At 37.8% G+C, this 17,166-nt stretch overlaps 1 long non-coding RNA gene across 1 annotated transcript; it reads left to right on the plus strand.

Moving 5' to 3' along the window:
* The first annotated feature begins 423 nt into the window (after positions 1-423).
* Positions 424-16,560, plus strand: LOC147557163 (uncharacterized). The gene is made up of 2 exons (XR_015233875.1): positions 424-1,073; positions 14,226-16,560. It is a non-coding gene; the product is annotated as an uncharacterized LOC147557163 (long non-coding RNA).
* The last annotated feature ends 606 nt before the right edge of the window (positions 16,561-17,166 follow it).

Genomic DNA, 17,166 nt, shown 5'->3' on the forward strand with positions numbered 1-17,166 from the left:
GGCTGGGAATCCCAGGCTCCTAAATGGGAGCCCGGTCTGGGGGGCTCCCAGCCCCCAAATATAGCCGTTGGGCTATCCTAACGGCTATATTTGGGGTGGATCCCCACTTATATTTAATTTTTTTTCAATTGATTTGTTTTTTCAATTTTGTTAAAATGTTTTGAACTATTTATTTCTTATTTTTCCTCTTTTTTTTTGTGGGTTATCTTGTTGAAATTATCTATCTCGAATAATATCACATTTTAATTCATAGTCGCAATCTAATAATTAGTAGCCGAAATCTAAAATCAATATTTCTTACACGTACTTCACGCACGTACATTATTTTGGATTTGGGAACCCCGATCAGGAGCCTGACGTTAGAATTGAGACAAAGCCTCGGGGCTCCCAAAATTGAGGGGCTTTCAAAATTGGGAGCCCGAGCCCACACTTGCTTTGCTCTTATATTTTGGAATAAGTATTTAATTTGCTTTTTGAACCGGGAATAAAACCCTTCCCTTTTCTAAAACAAAATTCAAATTCCGATTCATTTACTCACCGGAGTTAACGGATACCAGAGACCGTGAAGATCTCTGTAATAGTGCACCAGATGAAGAAACAGTAGCTAGAGAGAAGAAACGTTTAAGAAGAGTGAGCTTTGCTGAAATCACTTCAGTTCATGTATTTGATAGAGATGAAGAATGTGATTCTACACCTTCAAATTCAACAAAACCTAGTTCAGATCTTCTTACTGAACCATCATCACATCCAAGTGAGGGGTTTGGGTTTTTAAGAGATTTTGTTTATAGTGATGATTTAAAGGAGTTATCTAGTAACGAAGAAGATGATGAAGAAGAAGATGATGAAGAAGAAGATGATGAAGAAGAAGAAGATGATGATGATGAACATAGAGGTCTTTTGCCAACAACCCTTGGCTCAAGTGGTAAGAGGTAAGTCTTCCAACTTAAAGGTCAAGGGTTCGAAGCACACGCTTACCAATTCAAAAAAAAAACATAGAGGTCTTTTTGTTCGACCTATTATTGATTCTTCTTCTTCTCCTGTAAGTGGGTTTGGTTCTGCTACTTCAAATGATGGTAAGTTTATCAAAACGAAATTACTTCATTATTTGAGTTTAATTGATGCTTTTTGAATTTCATATAGGACAAATTAGGTTAAATGTATGAAATTTATTGTAATAGTTGTTATTTTGATTTGTATGCCCGTATGCTTAGATTCATCATGAGATTTATAATGTGATAAAAATTTGAAATTTAGTAGTTGAGTAATATCATCCTAGTGTTCCTTCGTCATACTTGCCGTGTCTTTTGTTTAGTTTCATTGCAAAATGAGGGAATTTTATGGAGAGAGTTTCGAGCTTACATATTATTGAGCTCTTAGGTGCAGAGTTCTTGTTCACCTTTATCCTGCCACGTTGTATAGTAAAGATTGTTCTTTTAAGTATTATCATGGTGTTTTTGCAGAAGAAATTTTTTTGGGCCTGTTTCAGCAGATTTTATTAGATCTGGATAACTATCGAATTCGGGAGCCTCAGATGATAAACACGAACTAACTCTAGATTCAACAGCGTTTTCGATGCACTTTCGTAGTCTTATGCAATCAGATTCGGAAGGGAATTTCAAAACACCATCAAGAATGGATCTGCATATGACCTTTGAAGGGAAGACTGGAAATTCAACGCCTAACAACTCTGGGAGTTCCATGGCATTGACTGGAGTTAATAAGCCAATTCCTCATACATCTCTTTCTAATGATAAATCTAGCGCTGGTAGTGGTTCAAATGATATGAGTTTGATAGGAGATAACCCTCATATGTATGATTATGGGAGATTATCCCCTAATCTATGTGCAATCCTGGATGAAAGCGTCGACATTATGCATGATGTCTCTGTTTCTGATCCAGCCAATGTTTCGAAGCCACCTAACCTAATCATGTAAAAGAGAATATTGGGTTTAAGAAAATTGATGAACGGACAGGTGAGTTAGTGGAAGTGGAACCAAAGGATTTTAGGGCGGATGATCTAGAGAATCATGATATCCATGATCAAATCACTGAAGCGGCTTCTGATGTCATTTTTGAGGGAAATAGTGGAACGGCATCCAATATTATCAACCACACTAGTTATACTTCCTCATTGGGCACAAATGACACTCTCCTTGATGCCAATGCTTCTAGCCCTGGTCACCAGAATAAAAGTGCTGAGGAGCCTACTGATGCACCCGAAAAGGTTGCACACCCAAGTGGAGGTATCAAGTAGTAACCGGTAAAACCGGAGTCGATCCAAGGATAAGTTGGTAGTTTGGATAACGAAGGGTCCTATCCCTCGGTTTAGATGTCAAATACTAACTTAGGCTAAAAAGGAAAGGAAATAAGATAAATAGGGGGTTTAGATTGAATGAGTAACAAAACAAGAAAACAAGCAAAACTAACTAAACAATATAAGTAAAACGGGCGAGAGAGATTCGAGAGAAGAGTCGAAGGAAACAAGAGTCGGGAGGCAACAAGAGTCGGAAGACAAATAAGTGAGCGAGGTGTCGAAGTCCGGGACTCCATAATGATAAACCTACAACTATGTATGGTCCGATTTAACGTTCCAAAGTATAATCGATGTTCGACTCCTAAGGTGATGTCTATAAGCACTACGTATATCCGGAGATCATACTTAGTCAAACAAACATCTAAATCGGTTAATCTCGAGTCATCGAAAGTGTCGTCTAGTCGCCTAACTATGTGAAGTGCATGACAAGACACATGAAATTATGACTTAGACTACGATCGATATCGAATACTTCGTTTCGTCTATTAACTATGCGAAGTGCTTGACAAGACACATGAAAATACGATCAAAACGATAATCGAAATGTATGAACATCAATTTATAATTAAAACATCAAATCATATTAAACATAATCACGAATTCATCACATTTCATCTCATATAATCGACACACTAAAGCTAGCTAAACATGGTGATTGAATAAGAAATGGAAAGGAAATGATGAGAGAATCCCCCTTTTTCGATGTGGTTCGAGGCTAAGATCGTTGGAAAATATGAGTCTTTAAGGTGCAGCCGATCTCCCCTTAGCAATTTTCTGGGTTCCCCATAGCGACCACCATCATCTTCTCCATTTATCACAAACTCCATTGAAGCTAAACCCTAGCTTTCTCTCTCTAGCAATTTCTAGCCCAAAATGAAATCAAACCACATGAGAAGCCAGATCAAGACATGGGGAGTAAAAGCCCTAAGGTTCCGGATCAAGAAGGTTGCCGGAACCCTAGAAAATTCCGGCGAAAGGATGGTCAAAATCCGGCCAAAATGGTGAGATCCGGCCAAGAAACCACTGTCCCGAGCCGTCCTGTGCTTGGAAGCTTCTGCAGCCGCATCTTGGTAGGTTCCCGTGAAGCGAGCAGCAGCTCCGTGAAGATCCGGTCATGAGAAGCTTCCACCCGAGCTGATGTCGCGCCGGAGCAGCTGCTGGTCGCTTCTGCTGCTGCTACCGTGGTCGCGTCCCGAGCTACCCTATGCCGTCCCGTATTGCAGCAGCCCCGAGCTGCTGCTCGTATTGCAGCTCGGGCTGCTGCTCGGCCGGCCAAGCTAGGCCGGCCTAGTGTGCTGGCCGGCCTATGCTTGGCCGACCCTCCTCTTTCTTCCTTCTCTCTTTCTAGCTCTCAACCCTTTTGAATCTCCAAGAACAAACCCTAGCACAACCCTAGCCTCTTTTCCTCCCTCTTGCTTCTTAGTTGTTCCTTGGTTGATGAAGAAGATGATGAATAGTAACCCTTTACTACTAAAACCCTAGGTCAAGACTTTGACTCAAACTTGACTTTGAACCATAAAGAGGGTGCCCATATATTTTCAACTCTTTTCTTCTTCTTTGGTTTATGTGGGCTTTGGGCTTGGTTTTGGGCTTGATTTAGAAATCAAGAGGTGCCTCCATCTTGTCTCTACATTAAAACCAAGGGAAGTGCCTTCAAGAAAAGACCTTGGCTTCTTTCTTTCATAACTTTCCCGTCTGAACTCCGTATCAACTTCCGTTTTCACCGTCGGACTCATCATTGACTTCACTTGTTGTTTGACTTCTGATTTTGACCAAAATGACCAAAATACCCCTGGTGCTCTTTTCTTCCCTTTTGCCGCATAAGATGAAAATGTGATAATTCGCTCTCTTTATTCCGAATTACACGCCAAACCACAAATAAACTACCTAGCAATAAAAACACATAAATAATTAGAAATAAAACTCGAAAAGAACTAATTCATCAAAGTTAAGTGACCTAAATGTGGCATTTTCACGCCACATCAACATCCCCAAACTTAGAATTTGCTAGTCCTCGAGCAAACAAACAAAACAAGACAATAAAGTAAACCTAGCTCACTTTCGGAGGACTCCCGGTTGCATTTAGCGTATGCAACAGGCCTTTAAACCCTTAGGTTACCCCTAAAGGACGAGTTTTGTCTCGTGAGGGTTTACAGTGAATACACCCACAAAGTTCTAAATTCCAAGGGACAAAAGAGTTCAACTATCGATGCAATTAAGGTGATGATCAACAAGTGAGAGACTAAAGTATGTCAAACATATGAATCAAACCAATAAACACAAAAGCATGTTAAGAGTCTCCTCACTAATAGTTTTATACTCACATGTAAGTATCCCATCATCATGAGTATCATCCAAGGCTAAAGTAACAAAACCTTATTTCCTATCATAGCACATTTCGCCTCGACTTTAGCCTCACAGTCATTTGCTCTTAAACATGAAATCACTCAAAATCGAATCGTAATGGTTCACTCTCAGGTGTGAGCATGGAATAAAGTAAACTCAACACAACAAAATTAAATGAGGATAACAAGTTATAAAACGAAATGATCTCTTAGGAATGGAAATAACCACTAACGGAATGGGGAAGCTCACTCACTCTTCTCACCCACTCTACCCTCTAATAATGTCTCCCAAAGGTCAACGGATACAAGTGATGGAATGAAAGATGATGAAATCCCGAGAATGTCGACGCCTTCAACGATAAAAGAAACACTCAAACAACCTTTAAACTTAACTTCTTGCATTGAATACTTTATTTCCATACCACTTACACAAACACAAAATAACACATATAACCAAACATTTTTTTTTTGTTTGTTTTTTTCTTTCTTTTCTCTTTTTCTTTTTTTTCTTTCTTTTTTACTTTTTCTTTTATTTTTTTGCACACATATCCAAACACCAAAATAAAAATACAACTAGTATTCTCAACAAATCACCGTTACTTTCACATTTTGCTTTCACATTCTTTCTTCTTTACTTCTCATGCCTTCATTCTCGAGAGTAGTATGATGAATGGATGGTGGAGTATCCGTTTTCCTACAGTTGACACCATTATCGGGTTTCATGGACTACAAAAGTAAGGTTTATTCGCTATCCTGATGTCACTCCTAGTGGCTAAGGAAGTTGAGCTCATGAGATCGTCTAAGCTCAGTTGAAAGTTGCGAAGTTGAGTAGCTCTTCATTCTACTCGGGGTTAGCGCGGAAGAGTAAACTCATAGGCAATAAAAAGGCTCAGATATCTCACATGGATTTAAGTCTCCACTAATGACTATTTTAGGTCACTTAGAAGTGTTCCTTCTTCCTTAAGATGATACTCACATGATAGCACACGAACACTAAAGGACTCAACATTCATGAAAAGACTAAGAGCATGCATAAGATTTATCGAGAAAGAGCCATATGCATCAACATACTTAAGAATACCACTAGAATCATACCAAATCTACCCAAAAAATTTCAAATTTGGTCAATTTGTTGAACCCTCTTGTCTTTTGAAATCTAAGGTCATGATGTCATGCGACTAAATGGTCGTATCCCCATCCCCAAACTTAAAACTAACATTGTCCTCAATGTACTAAGCATATAATCACCAAAAGATAAGAAGTACAATAAGTTAAAGAGAATAGTGGAAGGATATTACCATAGCCGAAGGAGATAAAAAGTGATACTACCAAGACTTAAGTATTCGAGTTTCAAGTTGATGATAAGTCCATCGCCATCCCCAAACTTGGAACGAACCACGTCCCAAAAGTATACAAATTGAGAAACACTCCTAACACATCAATAAATAGAATAAGAATGAAACATAAGCATGACCATATAAAAATGACCACTCACGCGGGATCACTCGATTGCATCAAGCTATGCAACTAGCCTTTGAGTCTCTCGTATGCACGAGAGCACGAGTTTTGTCTCGTGGAGGGTTTCCAGAGATGATACCCACAAACATCAAAACCTATCTTAATCGGTTCAACGATCATATAACAAAAGACGAAAGATTTGGGGATCAACCCAAATAAAAATATATACAGGTGCTAATCGTCTCACAATAATATCAACGTAAAGAAGCGCATGTGAGACGACAAAAGAAAAGAAGCTATCCTCAAACTTAGTGGGTGCACAATCCACTAAGTAGGCATAAGTACAAGGAGTGAAGACTAAGAAGTCATCGAAAGGATCAACATACAAGTGTAGGGTCAAAAGGTCAGTCGAAGGCATAAAATCATCTGCAAGCTTAGTGGATAAAATATCCACTATGTCTATAGATGTCTTCGGGAAGACGTCTGAAATGTCCCAAAAGGGATCAACAATCGAGTCTGAGATTGTATGGAAGGTCAGATGAGGCTCTAAGGATAATGCAGTAGGCTCGGGGATCAAGTTAAGGTCCATGATTTCCTTAGGTAAATGGTCTGAAAAACTATCCAACATGTCTCTAACTACTACGTCATCAATATCCTCAAAGGCATCTAGAGCCTCGCAGTCAGTTATAATATCAGGCCTTCCTAACATGGCATCTAAGACTGACTCCTTATAAGTGTCAAAACTCGGAAAGTTCAGAATAGTGTCATTCCCAAACTTGCTCATATAGCCATCATTTTGAACATCGAAGTCTAGTGTAATCCTATCATGGTGAGACGATAATGGTCCAGGTAGCGAGCAATAAGGGTCATCGATCAATTCATGCTCAAAGGGTCTACCAGGAGCATCTTCGACATTTAAATTAAGACTAGGGTTAGGTGTATTACCCTCACCATCATTCCTAGTCTCCTCTTGAGTTTGGGGTGGGAAAACCCCTTCCTCGTCGACGATAAGCTCCGACTCAATTCTATCAACAATTTTGAGCATCCATTCCGTGATCTCAGTTACATCTCGATTAAATCTAGTCTGGTACTCTAAAAATGCTTGGAGACTATCTTGAGAAGTCTCCTCGTAATAAGGCATACGAGTATAACTAGATGAAGACTCTCGCTGAACACGGGGCATGGGACAATACTCGGTCAAATGGCTTAAGCTCGCACAAATAGCACAAACCGGGTTAATGGTCCCCATGGTCCTTTCTTCACTACCCTCATGTAGATACATAGGCTCGACTCTTTGAGTGGAATCATTGAGTCGGGTATTTTCATCACTAAATGAGCCATTCATATATGCTTGTCGATAGTCACGAAGACTTCGACATGGTCGATCACTGGTAATACAACTACGGGCATCATCAAATGACAAACATGAAGGTGCGGTCAACCCAAATGTTTGTTGATAGTCTCGAAGACTCCTACGGGATTGGTCACCCTCATGCTCATAATCCCTAAGACCGTATCCATCTCTAGTCTGACCGTCTCTATACATCTGTCGGTATTGACCCATAGTCATCCGAGGTCGGTCAGGTTCAAATCACATATTCCCATTACTAGTCGGGTCGTGCCTATATGCATGTCTATTGTCTTGGAGACTTCTAGGTGGTCGACTAGTATTAATGGCATGGGGATCACTGATGTAGTCACCATCCTCATCGTAAGGCCAATCATTAAAATAATGTGCCATTTTGTACCAATGAGACGATACTACAACTATGTTCAATGATGATAACACACAAGCTATGAATGGAAACTAACACTTTTCCAACTAATCACACACAACTAAGAAAGAGAGAATATAATACGATACTAGCGAAAGCCTCTTGCTTTGTTCCGCTTCTCTCTTTCCTACCCTTCTTGATTCCTTTCTTTTCTTCCAATCCAATGTCTGTTTTTAGCTCTTTTCGAAGAACAGGTACCTAAAAAAAAACAAGAAAAGGTAAGAAACTAAGAAAGTAAAAGAAAACAAAAACGCCTAAGTAAGCAAATAACCCTAAACTAATGAACAAAACAAACAACCTGTATCCAAACTACTAAACCTATCCCCGGCGGCGGCGCCAAAAACTTGATGCACCCGAAAAGGTTGCACACCCAAGCGGAGGTATCAAGTAGTAACCGGTAAAACCGGAGTCGATCCAAGGATAAGTTGGTAGTTTGGATAACGAAGGGTCCTATCCCTCGGTTTAGATGTCAAATACTAACTTAGGCTAAAAAGGAAAGGAAATAAGATAAATAGGGGGTTTAGATTGAATGAGTAACAAAACAAGAAAACAAGCAAAACTAACTAAACAATATAAGTAAAACGGGCGAGAGAGATTCGAGAGAAGAGTCGAAGGAAACAAGAGTCGGGAGGCAACAAGAGTCGGAAGACAAATAAGTGAGCGAGGTGTCGAAGTCCGGGACTCCATAATGATAAACCTACAACTATGTATGGTCCGATTTAACGTTCCAAAGTATAATCGATGTTCGACTCCTAAGGTGATGTCTATAAGCACTACGTATATCCGGAGATCATACTTAGTCAAACAAACATCTAAATCGGTTAATCTCGAGTCATCGAAAGTGTCGTCTAGTCGCCTAACTATGTGAAGTGCATGACAAGACACATGAAATTATGACTTAGACTACGATCGATATCGAATACTTCGTTTCGTCTATTAACTATGCGAAGTGCTTGACAAGACACATGAAAATACGATCAAAACGATAATCGAAATGTATGAACATCAATTTATAATTTAAACATCAAATCATATTAAACATAATCACGAATTCATCACATTTCATCTCATATAATCGACACACTAAAGCTAGCTAAACATGGTGATTGAATAAGAAATGGAAAGGAAATGATGAGAAAATCCCCCTTTTTCGATGTGGTTCGAGGCTAAGATCGTTGGAAAATATGAGTCTTTAAGGTGCAGCCGATCTCCCCTTAGCAATTTTCTGGGTTCCCCATAGCGACCACCATCATCTTCTCCATTTATCACAAACTCCATTGAAGCTAAACCCTAGCTTTCTCTCTCTAGCAATTTCTAGCCCAAAATGAAATCAAACCACATGAGAAGCTAGATCAAGACATGGAGAGTAAAAGCCCTAAGGTTCCGGATCAAGAAGGTTGCCGGAACCCTAGAAAATTCCGGCGAAAGGATGGTCAAAATCCGGCCAAAATGGTGAGATCCGGCCAAGAAACCACTGTCCCGAGCCGTCCCGTGCTTGGAAGCTTCTGCAGCCGCATCTTGGTAGGTTCCTGTGAAGCGAGCAGTAGCTCCGTGAAGATCCGGTCATGAGGAGCTTCCACCCGAGCTGATGTCGCGCCGGAGCAGCTGCTGATCGCTTCTGCTGCTGCTACCGTGGTCGCGTCCCGAGCTACCCTATGCCGTCCCGTATTGCAGCAGCCCCGAGCTGCTGCTCGTATTGCACCTCGGGCTGCTGCTCGCCCGACCAAGCTAGGCCGGCCTAGTGTGCTGGCCGGCCTATGCTTGGCCGACCCTCCTCCTTCTTCCTTCTCTCTTTCTAGCTCTCAACCCTTTTGAATCTCCAAGAACAAACCCTAGCACAACCCTAGCCTCCTTTCCTCCCTCTTGCTTCTTAGTTGTTCCTTGGTTGATGAAGAAGATGATGAATAGTAACCCTTTACTACTAAAACCCTAGGTCAAGACTTTGACTCAAACTTGACTTTGAACCATAAAGAGGGTGCCCATATATTTTCAACTCTTTTCTTCTTCTTTGGTTTATGTGGGCTTTGGGCTTGGTTTTGGGCTTGATTTAGAAATCAAGAGGTGCCTCCATCTTGTCTCTACATTAAAACCAAGGGAAGTGCCTTCAAGAAAAGACCTTGGCTTCTTTCTTTCATAACTTTCCCGTCTGAACTCCGAATCAACTTCCGTTTTCACCGTCGGACTCATCATTGACTTCACTTGTTGTTTGACTTCTGATTTTGACCAAAATGACCAAAATACCCCTGGTGCTCTTTTCATAAGATGAAAATGTGATAATTCGCTCTCTTTATTCCGAATTACACGCCAAACCACAAATAAACTACCTAGCAATAAAACACATAAATAATTAGAAATAAAACTCGAAAAGAACTAATTCATCAAAGTTAAGTGACCTAAATGTGGCATTTTCACGCCACATCACCTACACTGGTGAGATATTTCTCATATGTGTTGTGAAAAATAAACGAGGGAAGAAGAAAGACAATAGAAATATAGACAAAAGATATAGAGACAAGAAGAACTTGATTTGTATTCATATGTTTGTAGATGATTTCTCTACTATGATATATTGGTATATTAGGTACATTGGTACACTAGTTTGGTCCATCATATTCACTAGCAAGTAAGCTCTTTATACAGGCCTCTTGATGAGTTACAAAACTAATACAAGAGTTACATGTAATCAATGGTGCTTGAATACAAATAATGGTGGAGAACTTATGGTGGTGGGAGTTACCAAAGTGTGGTGGTCATCCACCATAAATCAAAGATTTATAACACTCCCCCTGGATGTCCACCACATCAGATATTGCCTCATTAAAACCTTATTAGGAAAACCCAATGGGACAAGACCATAGTGAAGGAAAAAGAGTACAAATTCTTTGTTTATGTACATCTTTGATGAACACATAATCAGCCTCATTAAAACCTTGTTAAGAAAAACCCTATGGGAAAAATTCTTAACGAAGGAAAAAGAGTACTTTGTGAAAATATAGTATATAGTGTCTTCATAAACTTGCTCCCCCTCATGAAGGTTGAGGGCATTGTTCAACTTTTTATCGTCAGCTTCTTTTTGGTATATATACACAAAATACAATTTGTAGCATTTGACATTTCAAGTTGCATTAGTATAATGTCTTAAAGTTCATGCATACTTTAACTTGAAGCTTGTTAATCCTTTAGGGATATCGATTGAAGTCACTATTTAATGATCCGTATTTGTGTATCATGTACATCAGTAAGATAACTATAACATCTTGTGAAATTGATGTACTTATCACATTTCGTTGTATAATCCACTTGACACACATAAGAGGTGTTAAATTCATCATTCGATGACTATTGTCTTAAAATAGAGTTGTCTCGCCAAAACCTTGTCAGGAAAATCCAACGGGACAAAACCTGAACGAAGGAAAAAGACTAAAACTTTTAAACAAATTATAACAATTTTCAATACGCATAGTTGTCTCGTTAAAACCTTGACAAGGAAAACCCAATGTGACAAAACCTTAACGAAGGAAAAAGAGTACAACGCGATTGACATTTTATATATGAATGATGTTTGTTTTCTAAAACCACATTTCAACAGACGTAATGTATTGTCTGAACTATATTAGGTACTTCAGGACCTGAATTTTCATGACATATGATAAGTTAAGACAATATGAGTTGCTTTGAAGCTTATAGCCGTTTAGTATTTCAGAATATGTTTACTTTCAAGATTTTCTTTACTCGAATAATCTTTTTCAATACTCTACTGTCAAACTTTGATAAACTCTACAGGAGTCACAATAGGATTTATAAATACTTCATAATATAATTCAGAGATTTGTAATTCATATTGAAATTTTATAAGTGGACGTAAAATCCTTTATAGACTAGAAGACATTTCTTACACATGTCTACTTTATTACCTTCGGGGTAATTCTTAATTGGTGCTTCGACTTCATGTCTGAAGACTTAATTATTTTGTAAGAAAATCCACAAGTAATGAAGTATCTCGTCAAAAGTTGACCAATATTACTTAGAGTAATTCCGGATCAATATGCTCCCAGTAGCTACTATATTCAGAAATACATCGTCTGAAATGATTTATTTGATTTTTCAAATTTTCACAGCATACATAGTTCAATGATGTCATATATGTGCCTCTGTAAAAGATCGGTGTCTCTTTTTACACATATCCTCTTCAGGGGATTTTATTAAGAATATGAATCACATTCATTTCTAATTTGATAGCCTTTTCAGGAGGAAAAATTATTCCTTCAGTGTCAAAGAGTATATGTCACTTTGATCAACTCTGATCATTTTCTATTACCTTTATCTGGATATAAGCATATTAAGCTTTGAAAAATATTAATATCTTGAGGTAGTAAGTTTTCCGTATATTGATTCCAAATGAGAGAAACTCGATCATTTTCAAGTATTTTACGACATTGAATATAGGACTTCCTCCCCCTAATGTCGATAGATTTTCGTCTTATTTATGAGCACATACTTCAAGGATGTGACAATGACGAAGGAAAAATCAATTGCTTTAGGCAAATTTGATTTTTATTTTCTTATCATATTTTCCGTTAGACAAAAACTACTATCTGATCACAGCTTTAGGTGTGAGCAATTTGTTATAATATCACAACTTCGGGTGTGATTAATTACATGTGAGATATATCATCTTCATGTGAATTTATTTTATTTTATTTATTAAATCCATCATCACTTTCTCTTCAGGTGTAATATGAAATATAATAATCAAACAATTTTATTTGTCAGGAATTTACAACTCGTCACTGTCTACAGACACGTAAGAAAATATCATCATCATCACCTGAATAGATATTCTGGATTTTGACTTAATATATGATGAGTTTCACAAAAATTAGTTACATTCCACGATGAATAGCTTTGTCAAATTTAATCAAACTATATGTTGGTATAGTAAAATGAGATTCTCAATTTTGTCACTCTATTTCCAATATGAAGTCGGTGTAGGATTTTTCTTATCACCGTCAAATTATAATCCTTTCATAATCAATGGAAAATAATTTCACCACTGAAAAATTAACATTTGTCATTCTTCAGGAATGCGCATTTAAATTTGTTTTCTCAAGGGTTTACCCTTTTTCGTGACAATTTACCAACTCATAAGGGATATTATATTTTCATCCTTTGAGATTTTTTTTTATTCTAATAATCATTTTAGAATTGTCTAGATTTGAAGAAATATATACACCAAACTTCAGGTTTGGTAATCTCATATACATAAAGATGATTACATTTGATTGTCACCAAAATTTGATGGGTAAATATAAGATAATCCATCATCCTTAAGATGATATTCATGTTTGTAACCCTTTCATTAGTTATGAGAGTAATATCAATTTAATTTGGAGGAATAACTTACCTTGACCTTACCATTGAATAGATTGCGTTGATATTCATGTTTGTAACCCTTTCATCATTATCATCTACTTAATTCTAATATTTTTTTGATATGATTCACTATGCCTCTACAATCACAAAATCAATGGTTAGAGATAAGTAAAAATAATAAGTTTGAAACTTTAACAAAGAGAACCCACGTACCTTTTAACTTACCAATTACAATTGACCAAACTTACCCATATTTTATTTGTTTGTAACTTGATCAAGGAGTTGATAATTTCTTCTTCCCTTTGGCATAGAGCAAATCGTGCTGATAACGTGTTGTGAAAAATAAAGGAGGGAAGAAGAAAGATAATGGAAATATAGACAAAAGATATAGAGACAAGAAGAACTTGATTTGTATTCATATGTTTGTAGATGATTTCTCTACTTTGATATATTGGTATATTAGGTACATTGGTACACTAGTTTGGTCCATCATATTCACTAACAAGTAACCTCTTTATATAGGCCTCTTGATGAGTTACAAAACTAATACAAGAGTTACATATAATCAATGGTGCTTGAATACAAATAATGGTGGAGAAGTTATGGTGGTGGGAGTTACCAAAGTGTGGTGGTCATCCACCATAAATCAAAGATTTATAACAATATGATAGTTTTATTGTTTATCTGTTTCAATTGTGATGCTTTGCTGTTTTCTGTTTCTTTCTTTTGTATTTAGTTGTTGGAACTAAATGGTAGTAAGTCTCACGTGGTTACATCGGCTTACTAGTGCTGCCTTTCTATGTTGTTCCACGTGCATGCAGAGTGTCATTTCATGAACTCGCATTAGCGAATTAGAATTCCATTGGCTTTTAGATCTATAGATTTATTTTAATGGTCTCATTATGAAGAGTGAAGGTCTTGACACGTATTGACATGTTCCATTACTTCCTCCATTACAGAGAATGCCTTCCAACACGGATACGGACTCGACAAAAGATGTAATACAAGAAATTGGTGGTCCAAATATGGGGTTCGGCAGTGGTAGTAACCACACCTTAACACCCCCGAGGGAGAAGATTACGATAGGTGGTGATTATGAATCCCTAGGTCACGTTGGTGATGGAATGAATAAAGAATCTTTAGTTGAAGCAAGTTGTACTCCTGACGTTGGTTTCAAGAATAATCTAGCCGCTGGATCTTCATTGGAGGGTTCTGTATCCTCATTAGGTGCCAAACGACGACAAATATTTAATGATACTGCTGGTTTATCTAGGAGTGAATTGTTAGTCACTCCTTTTTTAGGGAAACCACCCCGCTCTTCCTCAAAATACACAAGGAGCAATGCTCGTATTTTGTCTATTGCTAAAAACACTTCGAAATTGAACATTTGTGAGTCTTCTCATTCAGGTGTGGGAGATGAAATTTCAAAACCTGTTTTGTCAAATTATCCTCCTTCCTTTGTAGCTAGTAAGATTGAAACTAGTAAAGATCCTAATAAGAAACCAATCAACGTTTTGGTAACTAATGGAGGAGAGAATGTACCAATTGTTCCTCCAGAGAAAATATAAGAGATTGGTAGAACTGAAACGCTTAGATTTTCTGATGGGACACAGAGGAGCACCCAAAGATCGAGACAGATAGAAGAGATTGTGGCCACCGTGCAAGACCGAGAAGACGGGTACAAGATATCTGCGGAAGTTATCCTCCCGGAGTTCTCTACGCTGGGAAAGGAAATAGAACAGCAAAGTTTCAATGATCATAACATCATAGAAGATGCTTTGATTTTTTCCAGGTCTGATTCCTCGAGTAAGACTAGATTTCAAGAAACTGGGATACCTCATAAATCAAATAGTTCTCTACTAAAACAGTTGACTCAGAAGTTATCTACGTCACCCATGAAAAGCATTATAGAGGAGGCTCCAATGCAGCAGGAACAGTTTGATAAGCTTGTAAGTTCGGGTGTCGGACTAGTAGAAAACACTGTCTCTACGAATCATCTGAGCTCACCAGCTGAATTGCCCATAAACCATGGTTCTTCCATCAAGGAAAACATAGCTGGTGATACTTCGCTCAAGGAAAAAAATGTGCACGACGCCTCCACCTTCATTGGCAATGCTAGTGCGGTAGTGCCTATTTATTGTATTCAGATATTGATTTCTAATATTCGTCGAATAATTATCGGATTCAAATAGCTTATCAGATTCGGATACGGATATGCCTATATCCGATCCGATAAGCAACCGTTTACAGGCCTAGTCTCATGCCCCAAAATTTTAGATTAAACCACTAAATCAATATTTTTGAAAACATTGAAAATACTAATTGATGAGACATGAAAATGTCCCATCTAAATCTCTTAACTCAGGTTAGTTAATCCAGTTCGAGCGGTTACTCTGATAATTTGTTTGATTTTCTTTCTCAGGTGTCTTTTACGGAGTTCGGTTATTTGTTCATTTGTTGATTTGTCGATTTTGCAAATTTTGATACTCGGATGAAAGGATAGTCCATGACGAGTCCGTAGGCGAAAACAGAAGTCAAATCAGAGTCCGGACCAGCAAGATGGATTAGGTCAAAGATTTGGTCAAAGAAAGTTGACCAAATATTAGATAGGAGACACATGGCGCACATCCTAACGTTAGGGTGAAATTTTTGTATACTGGTGGGCTGTGTGGGACGCTTATTCGGGATTCTCGGTGTTCATAATCCAGTATAACCGAACACATGATACTTAAGTTGTTCCTGGACACGCTAGCAACATCCGACGACTAGTGGACGTTGCTTTGGATCCTATGTTGCTGGGCTGGTGTCGCAACTTATTTTCCTCTGGCCGCGAAGCACAACATCATTCAACCTTATCAGTCAACAACCGTACGTGATTCTCTCTCTCGTTCCCTAATCTTATCTCTTCAAATTGAAGATAACAACAGAGAGGGTGGTTCGGATTTGGGTTGGATTCGATTTTTTTTTTGGATCTATAAAACAGAAGGAGAAGCACAGAGAAGAGGGAGGACGTTTTCAGGGAACAGAAAAGAGGGAGCCATTATGATCTAACCCACGGTTTGGAGAAGAAAACAAACCAGAGACTTGGGTTTGAAAAAGATTATCATCATCATCACTTGTTTTTTATTGTTCTGTTTGTAATCTTTTTTCTTGGTGAGAGAGAGAGAGAGAGAGATTACAGAGAGAGAAGGAAACAGGGAGAAGTTTTAGAGAACAACACAGAGAGAGAGAGAGATTGTAGAGAGAGAGATTTTGATTAAGTTCATGTTATAAACTCATTTTCTATTGATTTCATTAAGATAATTTCACTCTATTTGGTTACACTAGAGGAAGAGTTATAGTAGAAAGAGAGAAAAAAACAGAAAGTTAGAGAGAGAAAGAGAGTTGGAGAAGACGAGAAAAATATTTTCCCACAGAGAATTCAAGTCCGAGAAGACGAGAAATTCGTTTTCCCTTAAGGCGCGTTTGGCGGATAAACGGGAAAATCAGAAGAAAATCATTTCCAGCGAGAAAAAAGTTATGTTTTCTCCCCTCTTTACTTCTTACTTTATTTTCTGATTTTGATCATAATTTCCATGAGTAACTAATTTTTCCATCTAGGGTTTTGGATGAAGTCTATAATAATTAGTTTTACCGATATGATGTATATGTGAGTTAATCAATTCTTAGATCGAATTTCCTATATTCTTAATTCTTATTGCTTTTAAACGATGATATATTCCGGATTTTATACCATTAATGTTATAAAACCCGAGTAAAATAGAAAATTGATTAACTAATGCAAATACCTCATATTTAGAATTGATTACATGGATGGATTCGAAAACCCTATGTTCCCCTTTTTCTGAATATCAACTTAATTAATATTTAAAGTTTATTTGCTATTTTCTTGAATCATAT

Source organism: Eschscholzia californica, unplaced genomic scaffold (genome assembly GCF_041429995.1).
Source record: "Eschscholzia californica isolate CP2 unplaced genomic scaffold, dmEscCali1.0.p SCAF_2, whole genome shotgun sequence".
NCBI classification, from domain to species: domain Eukaryota; kingdom Viridiplantae; phylum Streptophyta; class Magnoliopsida; order Ranunculales; family Papaveraceae; genus Eschscholzia; species Eschscholzia californica.